We start from the raw sequence: 14,343 nt of genomic DNA, 5'->3' as shown, positions 1-14,343 counted from the left end.
AACATTTACGTCTTCCTTGGGGGGGCGTGACAGAAAATAATTGAGAAGCACTGAGTTAACGGAAAGTCCTTCACTTTTGACTTGTGCCAGTAAACCAAGCTGCCTCGATAGCAGTGCAAGTTGATGTTTCATCTGCTCGCTGATGTATTTTTTCCATTTTTTTTTCTGACGGTGCATGAAAGTCTAGTTTTGAGTGAAAATGCGCAAATGGTTCTTGCACATGTGCTGTTAAGTTAACATCACTGGCGGAATTTTTCAAATAAGGACTAGAAACGTTAGTGTTCGGGCACAGATGTGAGACGGCACTGCATTAATCAGTCGTGTGTAAACCTAATAATATTAGCATATCTGTTATATATGCCCTTTTTTTTTTTTTTGTACACGTAACAAGGCCTAGTCCAGAAAGTGGAAGAACGCATTCAGCAGCTGCTTCCCCCTGAAGCACCTGTAAATTGCCAAATTTCACTTCAAACTTGTGTCATGAATCAGTGTTATTAATAGCGGTTAGAGTACAGCAGCGTTACTAACGGTTGTTAATTTCAGTAGTGAGTAATTGCAATGCTGTTATCTTTACTGAGTGGCACGTTAATACGTTACCGCAATTTAGTCGAATAACGCGCGTATTGGCTGAGAACACGGAGAAAGAAGAGCCGGAGTGGGGAGGAGGGAAGGGGGTTGTGACGCCGTTGCAAACGCGATGCTAGGTGGCTTGGAGCGTTAGCATAGCATTCTCGGTCTCGCTAGCAATAGCATTTAGCGTGGCGAACGTCATCTTAAACTCTCGGGCAACTTTTTTTTTCTTTTTACATACAGTTTGTGGAGTTCAGGTGGGTATAATTAATTGAAAATAATGGACCGTTTTCCTATTGAGTATGCATTGTCATCACCAAGTGGGCGTTGTCCTTTTCTATTGAACAATATAATAATAATTATATATATTGCTCGCAGCATTTGAAAGTTTGAATACCATTACACTGTTATATAGGTAAATTAAAAACTAAAAATAAAAAGTGTGACCTATATCTATCTATCTATCTATCTATCTATCTATCTATCTATCTATCTATCTATCTATCTATATATATATATATATATATATATACAGTGCCTTGCAAAAGTATTCGGCCCCCTTGAATCTTGCAACCTTTCGCCACATTTCAGGCTTCAAACATAAAGATATGAAATTTAAGTTTTTTGTCAAGAATCAACAACAAGTGGGACACAATCGTGAAGTGGAACAACATTTATTGGATAATTTAAACTTTTTTAACAAATAAAAAACTGAAAAGTGGGGCGTGCAATATTATTCGGCCCCTTTACTTTCAGTGCAGCAAACTCACTCCAGAAGTTCAGTGAGGTTCTCTGAATGATCCAATGTTGTCCTAAATGACCGATGATGATAAATAGAATCCACCTGTGTGTAACCAAGTCTCCGTATAAATGCACCTGCTCTGTGATAGTCTTAGGGTTCTGTTTAAAGTGCAGAGAGCATTATGAAAACCAAGGAACACACCAGGCAGGTCCGAGATACTGTTGTGGAGAAGTTTAAAGCCGGATTTGGATACAAAAAGATTTCCCAAGCTTTAAACATCTCAAGGAGCACTGTGCAAGCCATCATATTGAAATGGAAGGAGCATCAGAGCACTGCAAATCTACCAAGACCCGGCCGTCCTTCCAAACTTTCTTCTCAAACAAGGAGAAAACTGATCAGAGATGCAGCCAAGAGGCCCATGATCACTCTGGATGAACTGCAGAGATCTACAGCTGAGGTGGGAGAGTCTGTCCATAGGACAACAATCAGTCGTACACTGCACAAATCTGGCCTTAATGGAAGAGTGGCAAGAAGAAAGCCATTTCTCAAAGATATCCATAAAAAGTCTCGTTTAAAGTTTGCCACAAGCCACCTGGGAGACACACCAAACATGTGGAAGAAGGTGCTCTGGTCAGATGAAACCTAAATTGAACTTTTTGGCCACAATGCAAAACGATATGTTTGGCGTAAAAGCAGCACAGCTCATCACCCTGAACACACCATCCCCACTGTCAAACATGGTGGTGGCAGCATCATGGTTTGGGCCTGCTTTTCTTCAGCAGGGACAGGGAAGATGGTTAAAATTGACGGGAAGATGGATGCAACCAAATACAGGAACAGTCTGGAAGAAAACCTGTTGGTAGCTGCACATGACCTGAGACTGGGATGGAGATTTATCTTCCAACAGGACAATGATCCAAAACAAAAAGCCAAATCTACAATGGAATGGTTCAAAAATAAACGTATCCAGGTGTTAGAATGGCCAAGTCAAAGTCCAGACCTGAATCCAATCGAGAATCTGTGAAAGAGCTGAAGACTGCTGTTCACAAACACTCTCCATCCAACCTCACTGAGCTCGAGCTGTTTTGCAAGGAAGAATGGGCAAGAATGTCAGTCTCTCGATGTGCAAAACTGATAGAAACATACCCCAAGCGACTTGCAGCTGTAATTGGAGCAAAAGGTGGCGCTACAAAGTATTAACGCAAGGGGGCCGAATAATATTGCACGCCCCACTTTTCAGTTTTTCATTTGTTAAAAAAGTTTAAATTATCCAATAAATGTTGTTCCACTTCACGATTGTGTCCCACTTGTTGTTGATTCTTGACAAAAAAATTAAAATTTTATATCTTTATGTTTGAAGCCTGAAATGTGGCGAAAGGTTGCAAGGTTCAAGGGGGCCGAATACTTTTGCAAGGCACTGTATATATGTATATATAAAATTTTATTTAAACATATTTGATGTGAAAGACGTTATAGAATGGATCAGGTAATAACGTGTAGAACATGAAAGTAACGACAGTTACTTTGCCAGGTAACTAATTACTCTTACATTGAGGTAACTGAGTTACTAACTCATTTACTTTTGGGGAGAAGTAATTTGTTACTGGAACTAATTACTTTTTAAAGTAAGATTAACAACACTGGGCATGATCATGTTTCTGTGCAATCCACGAGAGGAAACTATCCACATTTGACAAGGATTTTTGATGCCGTTTTCACCGTCAAATGCTGTATGTGCATCTAAATGGTTAGGAAACAGTATTTTAGATGATATTCATTGTTTGTTTGTTTTTTTCTTCAGCACTGATGCCAGATTCTGTAAAGGGCTCCCAAATCCTGTTGGAGTCGGCATGTAAGTAACATACTATTACTAACACATGTCACACACATATTTCATTGCCTATACTGCAAATTTATAACGTCTAATTCTGATTAGTTTTCTTAAATCTTGTCAAATAAGTTTGTTTTGAATGTTAAAGACAGATAACAGGTAACAGATTAATGTGTAAGAGAATATTTACGTAACGTAAGTGAAATAACTATTTGTTTTTATCAAGGCCATACATCTAAAAGTCATTGATGATGTCATTTCAATACGCCAAAAGGTTTCAATGATGAGTTTTAAATTAATTAGGGCTCAAGCCAATGAGTGCATTTTGTTCCTTGACTGATGCCATATTTTTCCTTTCATCCACATTGGGGTGTAAGACAGAGAGAAAGGAGGGTTGACAGATGCTCTTTATTGGCATCAGCTTGGGCAACTCCTTCACAACCAATATAACTATCATATCGTAAAAGTAAAACAAAAATAATATATCTCTCCAAAAATAATGTTCACAAAAAAATAAGTGCTTCAATCTGTATTAATGAGGCACTTTTCAAACACGGTTAAACAGCAATGCAAAGAGAACTGGCATTCACATAAAAATAAATATGCAAAATACACATAAAACTTAGTCAGACTTTGGTCAAACTCTAAACATTTTAGCAACTCGTTTAGCTCAACAAATACGCTGGATGGTAATATTTAGTCACAATATCCAAACAATGATGCTGGGAGCCATTATCAGGAGTCTTGTTTGTTGTGAAGACAACACACTGCTACGGCGTAAGTTGAGGAACAAAACACACTCATTGGCTTGATCTCATTCATTTAAAATTGGCCATTGACACCTTGTGGTGTGTTTAAATCACTACCTTACATAGTTAAAGAGTGACACTGTGAAATACGGCAGTGTGGCCATGTGACATCAACAACAATAACGAGCTACTAGTTTTTGTTTTTTTTAATGTAAAATTTTAGAAATTTTAAACGAAAATATTAAGAAGGACTTTAATACACATCTACATGTCTTTCTATCCGTGGTACCCTTTAAGATTAAACATACTAATTTATTGCTCAAAATCAATCTGTTAAGATTTTTTACAGCAAGTTATTTTTCTTATTTTAAGAAATCTGAGTCAAATTTACCAGAAGCCCTGGCAGATCATTGCAGTTATTTTTAGTAGATTTACAATGAAGACAGGGGACTTTTAACTAGTTTTAAGGAGTTGTGTCTTTGCAGTGTAATATTTATGTTTTGTGTAACCAGGAGCAGGTGTACACTGCAAATTTATAATGTTTTAATCAGATCATTTATATCAAATCAGTCCAATAATGTTCTCCATTTTGCTTTGAGTGTTAAAGACTAGCTAACAGATTAATGTGTCAGTTTATTCCAATTACTTCAAGTAAATATTGCTGTTTGTTTTTATTGGGCCCATACATCAAAAAATTGGTCATTTTCCACCTCCATCAAGAAAAGTTGCTCTCAAATAATATTTTGAACAACATCTATTCTTGAATTAAGAATATTTCTGACAAACAAGCTTTTTTTTTTTTTTTTTTCCATAAGTCTGTTAAGCTTATTCAGCTAGTTATTTTTCTTATTTCAATAAATCTGAGTCAAATTTATTTGGAGCACTGGCAGATCATTTAATTTTTTTCTAGTAGATTTACACTGAAAACAAGGGAATTGAACTAGTTTTAAAGAAGTGTGTTTTTGCAGTGTACTGGCTACCTCTACAGTTGGACTTTGGCGCTGCTGAAGTCCATGCCAACCTTTGTAAGAGTTCTCTATCGCTCCTCACATATCCAGATGTGCATCAGCTGGCCGGCAACACGAAACTGATTTGGTTGTTTTCTATTGTGTTTGTTTTTTGAAACAGGAAAAAGAGGAAATTAGTCCAGGATAGAAAGGACTATGTCAAAAAGCCACTTAACGCGTTCATGATATACGCGAAGGAGCAGCGCCCCTTGTTGAAAGAGTTGCATGTCAACAAAGACAGTGCCAGCATTAATAAACTTTTAGGACAGAGAGTGAGTTTGTCGGACGCACTGTTGTTGTTACTGCAATTGTACGTATTTGTGTGTTGACACTTTTGTCATTTTGTCCACAGTGGAAAACACTCCCCTCTAGTGACAAAGAAAAATACTTGGAGGAGCAGGTGCGCTTGGACCAGGAGCACATAATAAAATATCCCAACTGGTCGGCCCGCGACAACTATGTAAGTCCTATTATGCACACATACACACGCGCACACGCATCTGGCCACGCATGGTCATGCATATGACTTGTTGGGTATTTTTATACTTTTCCTAGCCCAACAAAATGTTTCCAATCTGCCACTCTTTGCATCGATAATGTGTGAAGGACTAGAATTTAGATTGACGTTCCAAACCTCAAATCTCAAGGAACTGCTGTTGAATAGGATATGTATTCTCTCTGGCGCCATTGTATTAATGTAAAGGTGTTTTGTTTTTGTTTTCCAGGGCAAAAGAAAGAGGAGAAAGTGTTCCCTGGCATCACGTAAGTTTCTTTTTTTCCTTCACATCTATTTTGGAGTTTACAGTTTTTCATGATTGTTAACACATGTTTTTCAATACGAAAACGGATTTCTCAATACTGCACACACAAAACTGAAAACTGCACACACAAACTTCTATACCTGACACTCCTTTTGTAAAATCTGTACATTGCGTTCACTCGTGTTTTCATTTTCTACACAGTCATACTTCCACTGACGCACATACATTGAGTACACTCAGCTAAGCTTTTGCTGCACAAGACCAAGCATTTCAAATGAAACACACTGTATGAATGAAAATGAATCTGAAAATAGGAAATTTCCCCTTTTGATATGTGCTGCAGTCCTGATTGCGATATGCTCACAAGACTTCCATGTGTTGAGTTTTGAACACTTGTGTTTTAGCTGACATGTTACATGAGAAGTGTGTGTAACAGCGGAACATTGTGTGTCATGTTTTGACAACAAATTATTATACAATAAACTGCAGTGTGTTGAAGGTTGATGCTTTGAGCTTTTACATGAGAGGTGTGTGTGGAACAACTGAATATTTTGTGTTGAGTTGAGACAACATCGTGATGGGCAATTGGCATCAGAGTGTAAAGAAGGAAAGTCTATGGGAGATAAGGGAGTGCGAAGTTGTGACAGTTCGAATTGAACGAATAGTACGTGAAGTTAAGGTTTTGTGGGTTAACAATTGTGAAAAACTGTGAACTTTCCAAGAAAATTCATGAATAGAGGTATCAATTGCTGCTTATGAGTATTGGACACAAACCCGATGAACCCTTATAGGGCAGGATGAATATTCTTGGTCATTTGAAACAAAATCTTGGCTTACTGTACTGTATATGTGATCAATTATTCTCTCTTGTTATTCATTATCATTGTATTTTTTAGAAATAAATACAATGTTATATGTAATCTTATTTGAAGTTGTGCGTGGTAATAAGTGATTTTTTTTTTTTTACCCAGGATGTACGAGCCAACTCCCCGCAGCCTCTCCAGTCGCCGCATCTCTTATTGATGCGTCTCAAGAAGCTGCCTATTGGGTCGCCTTCTACCCGGTTGCTGCATCTCCATTTTCTGCCCATCCATTCGCTGCTGCTCCGGCCATTGACTATCCGGTTCCTGTGGCCCCTACTCCAGTTGCCCATTTGCCACCCTCCTCTCCTGACGGGACAGCAGAGCTCAGCCTTGAGCAGGAATTCAATGAATTTTTACTAGACCTGGCAAATCAGCCCATCGATCAATGGCCAGACGATCTCTTAAATTTGTAAATAGTGTATATTTTAAAATGTTATTTTTGTCCTTTTTAGTGTTGTTTTGATCTTTTTTTATGTAAATAGTGTATATTTTAAAATGTTATCTTTGTCCTTTTTAGTGTTGTTTTGATCTTTTTTTATGTAAATAGTGTATATTTTAAAATGTTATCTTTGTCCTTTTTCGAGTTGTTGTTGTTTTTTTTTTATTTTATTTTATTTTTTTTATGAAATACATTTTTGCTGTGTGTACTGAAATCCTGGCGTGTTTTTTTTTTTTTAGGTGCCAAAAATGTTACTGGGTGAAGTTAAATTTATTGTCATAGGACATTGTCATTGGGTGATGTCATTCCAGTGGCTTGGAATTATGGTATGCATCCATGTTGCCTGTTCCTGAAATCAATTTTGTTGTTTAGCATCTGTAATGTAGAGACCAAGATTTTTAGTCAAGGCATCTGCCCTGAGGGATTTGATGCCGATTCATTTTTTCCCTCTATTTTTGAAGCCTCCCACACAAAACAATACAAGTACAATATTTTGTAGTTACTGAATTACCACAGATTCAAAGCTGATAATAGCCCGGGGAGCTGTCTCATATCATGACCAAGTGCTCTGCCAACAGGTGGAGGGCACGTTTCTCGTGCCCACGGAACGTATCCAAAGCCCTTTTTCAATAGCGTACCGCACATAACACGCCACATTTGGACAAAAGGACCAAGGCCAAACATGGTTAGTTTTTTCAGGTCATTCATTGTCTGACAGAAGCAGTACCGCAAAACGCCACGCTAAAAAAGAAATAAAAATGTCAACATGGCTTACCTCTTCCGGGCAGGCAATGGATCAGGATGGTCGATCAGCAGGACCATGGCCCCATACCAAATGTTAACTGCACATGAAGGTGAATGGCTTCACCTTGCTGGCGTTAAACTGGTCTTTTGCACGTCCGCACAAGATGATCCATTGTTCACATTTTGTCCCTCTGAGTTTTTGGCTTCAGAAAACGTATGAAGAAAACATCCTTCATATGTGGACGGTCGTAATGTCTAGAGTCGTTTCCATATCAACAGTGTTTAGTCAGCATGTTCTTTTTTGAAAGATTACCGGAAGACAAAAAAGCAGGACTAGCATTGGTTGTATGGGAGCGCGCTTCTGCGTTGACCCCCTTCCGGTTTATGATGGTGACGTCACGCAGCTTTGCGGTCTAAAAATAGCATTCGTGCAGTGAGCTACTGAGGAAAGTGTCTTTGAATGAATGTTTGAAAACGAATGTTTTGCCTTTCATATACCCTACACGAAAAGCAAAATGGACAGTTCTTCGTTACAAGTAGGCAGGACAAAAACAAATTCCACCATTCCATCAAATCAACTGAAAATAGCTATTACTTCATCAACTCACGACCATCAATTCAAGTTAAGAAGTTAATTTTATAAAAACATCAGCTGACATGAGTCTCCATATATTTTGTGTGAGTTAGAGGGGGTGGCCAGGCCTGGCCAAGGCTTCTGAATTTGTTGGCTACCCCACTGGTCACCCCACTCACCAGGATAATGTCAGATTGTAGTAGCTGTGGAACGCAAAATGTTGACTGGACTATGCATGTTAACACAATATAATACAGTATACAAAATACAATATAACGCAATCAACCATAGTATATCAATAGGCGTGTCCAGAAGTCTTTCTGAAAGTTTTCTACTGGCCTGTTTATTACGACAACATAGTAAAAACCTGAAATTATGGCTTTTATATTTTGGTGTGCCTCCCCAAGGTTTCAAGTGGCCCCGTTTGGCCATCCTTATGAAGAATTTCTGGAGGCGCCACTGATTTGGAATTGGGAGTATTGCACTACTCCAACACCTTGTGGTTGTTTTGTGATTTTCTTGCACATGAGTAAATGAGGGGCAGGTGTGTATCATTTACGTCTTTCGCTCCCCCTCCGCCCACTTTCCCTCCGCCCTCCAAGTGACCTCTGTGTGACGTCATAGCAAGTGCTTAGGGCAAGTGAGCGAGGGCAACTCAAACAGTGATTGGAACGCAGCTTTAAGTTAGGCTGCGTTTCAATCGTGGTTTAAATGTGCCCTCGCTCACACCCCCTTGGGGGAATCCCCGCCACCATCTTAAGGGATGTTTCCCTAAACAGCAAAGTGAGCTTAGTGAGATCCACCCTACAACGATGGTCACTCCAGAGCTCCCTATATCCCACAATGCATTGCAGTGGTGCACAGAAAATATGTCTTTGCTGATATGATAATGAAGCTCAAATACTGGCTGCGTTCCAATCACGGTTTGAGTTGCCCTCGCTCACTTGCTTTAAGCACTTGCTATGATGTCACACGGCGGCCACTTGGAGCGCGGAGGGAAAGTGGGCGGAGGGGGAGCGAAAGACGTAAATGGAACACACCTGCCCTCATTCACTCACAGGCAATAAAGTCATGAAACAACCACAAGATTTTGGAGTAGCGCTATACTGCCAATTCCAAATCAGTGGCGCCTCCAGAAATTCTTCATAGGGGTGGCCAAACGTGGCCACTTAAAACCTTAAGTTGGTACACCAAAAAATAAAAGCCACAATTTCAGGTTTTTACTATGTTGTAGTAATAAACAGGCCAGTAGAGAACTGTCAGATTGACTTAAGGACACACCTACTGATATACTTTTGTTGATTGTGTTATATTGTATTTTGTACAGTCTTATATTTTGTTAATGTGCATAGTCCATAATAGTCCAGTCAGCATTTTGAGTTCCGCAGCTACTACAATCTAATATTATACTGGCGCGTGGGGTGGCCAACAAATTCATTGGGGGGAGCCGTGGCCAGGCCTGGCCACCCCCTGGTGGCACCATTATTCTACATCGCACAAAATGCACGGTGACTCATGTCAATAAGCCGGAGACGTATTCCGCGCTTGATGGCAATTGTCAGTACCTGGGAATGATCAAATTATTAGTTTAGTATCAAATTTTATTTGGGCAATTCTTTATTTATTTGTCGATACCTTATAATTTGTAGACGAATTTGTTGTTTAAATGCATTTAACCTATTTGAAGTTTAGTTTCAGTCCCTCCCAATGCCATTTGATTGACAGACCATTCCTTTCGTTAAAAGCAAAATAGAAAAGATGAGCTAAATAGAAACATCAATGAAAAAAAAAAAATTCCCCCTTTTTTTATGGCAAAAGTGAAAGTCAATAAAAAAGTTACTTTATTATTATTTATTCATTTATTTCTCTTAATTTTTTTTTCTTTTTTGTTGGCACTCCTGTGATTCCATTCGTCCTACCATAACTGCCACATACAGTCTATTTTTATTTTTATTTATTAACAACAATGATTAAATTCTACAATTCCAAAGGCAGATTGGTATCACATTCAAACACCGTGCTGGCTCCTCCAATCATTTTCTTCTTCTTTGGTGGTAAATAGACAGTGGCCAACGGTATTTGAGCTTCATTATCACAACCGCATGGACATATTTTCCGTGTACCACTGAAATGCATTGTGGGATACAGGGAGCTCCGGAGTGACCATCGTTTTTCACTCGATCACTGAGCCCTCTGAGGGTCCATCTCACAAAGTTCACTTCGCTGTTTTGGGAATTGGAACGGCCCTTAAGATGGCGGCGGGGATTCCCCCGGGGGGCGGTGGCTAGGGCAAGTGAGCGAGGGCTCATTTAAACCGTGATTGGAATGCAGCCATGGTCACTCCAGAGCTCCCAATATCCCACAATGCATTGCAGTGGTGAACAGAAAATATGTCGATGCGGTGGTGATAATGAAGCTCAAATACTGTTGGCTGCTATTTACCACCAAAGAAGAAGACAATGAATGGAGGAGCCAGCACGGCGTTTGAATGTTTTACCCAACTGCCTTTCGAATTGTAAAATTCATCATTGTTGTTAATAAATAAGAATAAAAATTAGATTGTATGTGGCAGTTAATGGTAGGACGTATGGAATCACAGGAGTGCCAAACTAAAAAACACATGAATAAATAAAATATTAACTCGAGATTCATAGTACAGGTATTTTCTCCCCCAAGTGTGTGGCCACAGCCGCCACACTTGTCTCCCATGTGGACAGCGCATTGCAGGGATTACAGTTAAAACGCGACCATGGCAGCCGACATTGTTGTTGATAGATCACTGCTCATCTGCACTGCCTCAGGGGAGGGTGGGGGCATGCGCAAGTCAAAAAAATCCAAAACAAAACAACGTGCACAATTCAAATGTCACGTATTGTAAACATATGACGGGTACGATGGCGCACTTTCATGCCGTTGTCGTCTCGTCAGACGTAAATTGGCAATCTTTTCATCACGTTAGAGTCATCCAAGACGCGTTTTCGGCTTGTCATCATGAAGTCATCGTCATGAAAAAAATGTTAACGAAATGTTTTCGTTGTCGTCGTCGTTGACGAAAACAACACTGGTGGTGGCACAGTAAACAATTTATTTTGGTGAATTTATTTTAACAGTGATAAACAAAACATGCTTTATTTAAAACCTCTTAAAATCGCTGAGTCAGTATTTGGAAAAACAATCACAGCAAACGCAAACAAACTCAAGTTAAAATCCCCCCAACCAAGTAAAAGGAAGATCACTACTAAGTTTGCACGTTCAGCTAAATTCTTTGAAACGCACCTGATTTGAGAGCTTAATTAAAGGACAGCTTGATCAATGGGTTACTGGATAAAAAGGGTGACCTGATTAAACAGCAGTTGACAAACTACTCTTGCTCCAGGTGGTCACCGCTAACAACAAAAGAGATAACAGTTATCAAATTCAGACACACCATAAACAACATAAAAAGGGAAGAAAAAAAAAAACGTTTCCGGTATCCATCAAGGAGTTTCTTACAATGCTCTGCTAGAATTTTAGACCATTCTTCTTTGGCCACCTGCTCCAGGTCTCTGAGATTTGAAAGGTCCGTTCTTCAAACTGCTATTTTCAGATCTCTCCACAGGTGTCCTATGGGGTTCAGGTCTGGACTCATTGCTGAGATCTCTCCACAGGTGTTCTATGGGATTCAGGTCTTGACTAATTGCTGACAACTATAGAAGTTTCCAGTGGTTTCTCTCAAACCATTTTCTAATTCTTTTTGACCGATGACCTCTGAGGGAGACCCAGCTTTCACACACTGAGCTGTACATTATGCTGCAAAATTTGTTGGTAGTCTTCAGACTTCATAATGCATTGCACACAGTCAAGCAGTCCATTGTCGGGAGGCAGCAAAGCAACCCTAAAACATCAGAGAACCTCCGCCGTCTTTGACTGTGGGGACCCTGTTCTTTTCTTTGAAGGCCTCGTTTTTTCCCCCTATAAAATCTATGTTGATGCCTTTTCCCAAAAAGCTCTACTTTGGTCTCATCTGACCAGAGAACAATCTTCCAAAACGTTTTGGCTTTCTCAGGTAAGTTTTGGCAAATTCCAGCCTGGCTTTTTTATGTCTCTGGGTCAGAAGTGGTGTCTTCCTGGGTATCCTACAATAGAGTTCCTTTTCATTCAGATGCCGACGGATATTGCTGGTTGACACTGTTGTGCCCTCAGACTGCAGGACAGCTTGAACTGGGGGGTTTTCCTGTTGTCCTGTTCCGGTGACGTCACATCCGGTGAGTGTATCGTTTGTTTGTTAGCGCTGCTACTAGTCGCTAAGCTCCTAGTGATCCTCAATTTGTTTTATCCCACGGACACATCGGAGAATCGATCCTAGGCTGGTTCGGCTCTCCTAGTGCTCCTTAATTTGTTTAATCCCACGATTTAACAGGTTGTGGATTAAAACTACTCTACTCTCCTCTTTAGCTCTGTCTTGCTAGCCTAGCTTATCCGAGCTATGGGTAGCCCTCTGCCTTCTTCCTCCCGTCTTTTCTGCTCAGTGTGCTGTATGTATAGCGAGCACCCTGGCTCCTTTGTCGAGGACAGTAGTAGCTGTAGGAAGTGAAGCTTAGTCTCAAGGTTGGAGACCAGGGTTTCTGAGCTAGAAGCACGGCTCTGCACTCTAGAGACGAAAGCTAGTCCTAGCTATAGCCAGGTAGTGGCAGGGCCCGCAGGTCGTGCTTGCACTAGTAGTAGGATTGCTAGCGCAGTTAGCCCCCCAGCGAGCCCCGTGCAGCCGGGGGAAATTAAGGACGGATTTGTGACTGTACGGGGGAAGCGCAGTGGTAAACGCACAACCTTAGTGCACCAGCAGCTTCACGTCAGCAATAGGTTTTCCCCCCTCAGCGGCACACCGGCTGAACCAGACACTCTCGTAATTGGGCGCTCCATAGTTAGAGACGTGAAGCACCCGGCGGTGTCTGTCAGGTGTTACCCAGGGGCCAGAGTTGGTGACATCGAAGGAAACCTCACGCTCTTAAAGCAAAGTAGGAAGAGGTTCCGCCGTATCGTGACTCACGCAGGCGGTAACGACGCCCGGCGGAGACAGTCTGAGGTGCTTAAATTAAACGTAGCCTTGGTGTGTAAACTTGCTAAGTCGATGGCGGACACCGTAGTTTTCTCTGGTCCTCTGCCTAATTTGGTCAATGATGAGATGTACTCTAGATTCTCACCATTTAACCGCTGGTTGTCTAGATGGTGCCCAGAAAACGATATAGTCTTTATTGATAACTGGCACGCGTTTTGGGGCAAGTCCGGGCTCATGCGCCGAGACGGCATTCATCCGACTTGGGACGGTGCTGCTCTCTAAACTCGAAATTTGGCCGTCAAACTAAGTCTCCCAAAGTGACACTTCAGAGTGGGGGCCCGGGCGCAGTGTTGTAGTGTAAAACACAACTCTGTTAGTAGTGACCACTCGCCTCTTTCCGAGCTGTCACAAATCCAACATTCAAGACAGAAGATAGAGACTGTGTCCGTGCCTCGTATAGTGAACAGGGGAAAACAGAGTACTATAGAAACGAGACCAAAGAATTTAATACATATAGCCCCTGATAGCAGTGAAAATAAAATAGCTCTTAATAAATATATAAAATGCGGATTATTAAACATCAGGTCAATCTCGCCCAAATCTCTGTTAGTTAATGACTTAATTGGGGATTATAATATTCATATTTTGGCCCTGACTGAAACTTGGCTTCAGCAGGATGACTTTGTTAGACTTAATGAATCCACACCCCCAAGTCACGTGAATTTTCACACAGCTAGAAGCACGGGCCGTGGAGGGGGGTGGCAGTAATATCACACTCTTGTTTTGGTATGAGCCCAAAAAGTAAAGCTAATTACATTTATAACTCCTTTGAAAGTCTAACACTATCAATTATAAATGCTAACTGGAAGAACCAAAAACCAGTTCTTTTCATAGTGGTTTACCGTCCCCCTGGTCCCTACTCACAGTTTTTGTTAGATTTCTCTGACTTTTTATCTAGTATTTTGCTAAGCTGGGATAGAATTATAATTGTAGGGGATTTTAATATACATGTTGATGATAAAGGTGAC

This window comes from Corythoichthys intestinalis, chromosome 19 (genome assembly GCF_030265065.1).
Source record: "Corythoichthys intestinalis isolate RoL2023-P3 chromosome 19, ASM3026506v1, whole genome shotgun sequence".
Classification (NCBI taxonomy): domain Eukaryota; kingdom Metazoa; phylum Chordata; class Actinopteri; order Syngnathiformes; family Syngnathidae; genus Corythoichthys; species Corythoichthys intestinalis.
This window is presented reverse-complemented; position numbering follows the sequence as displayed.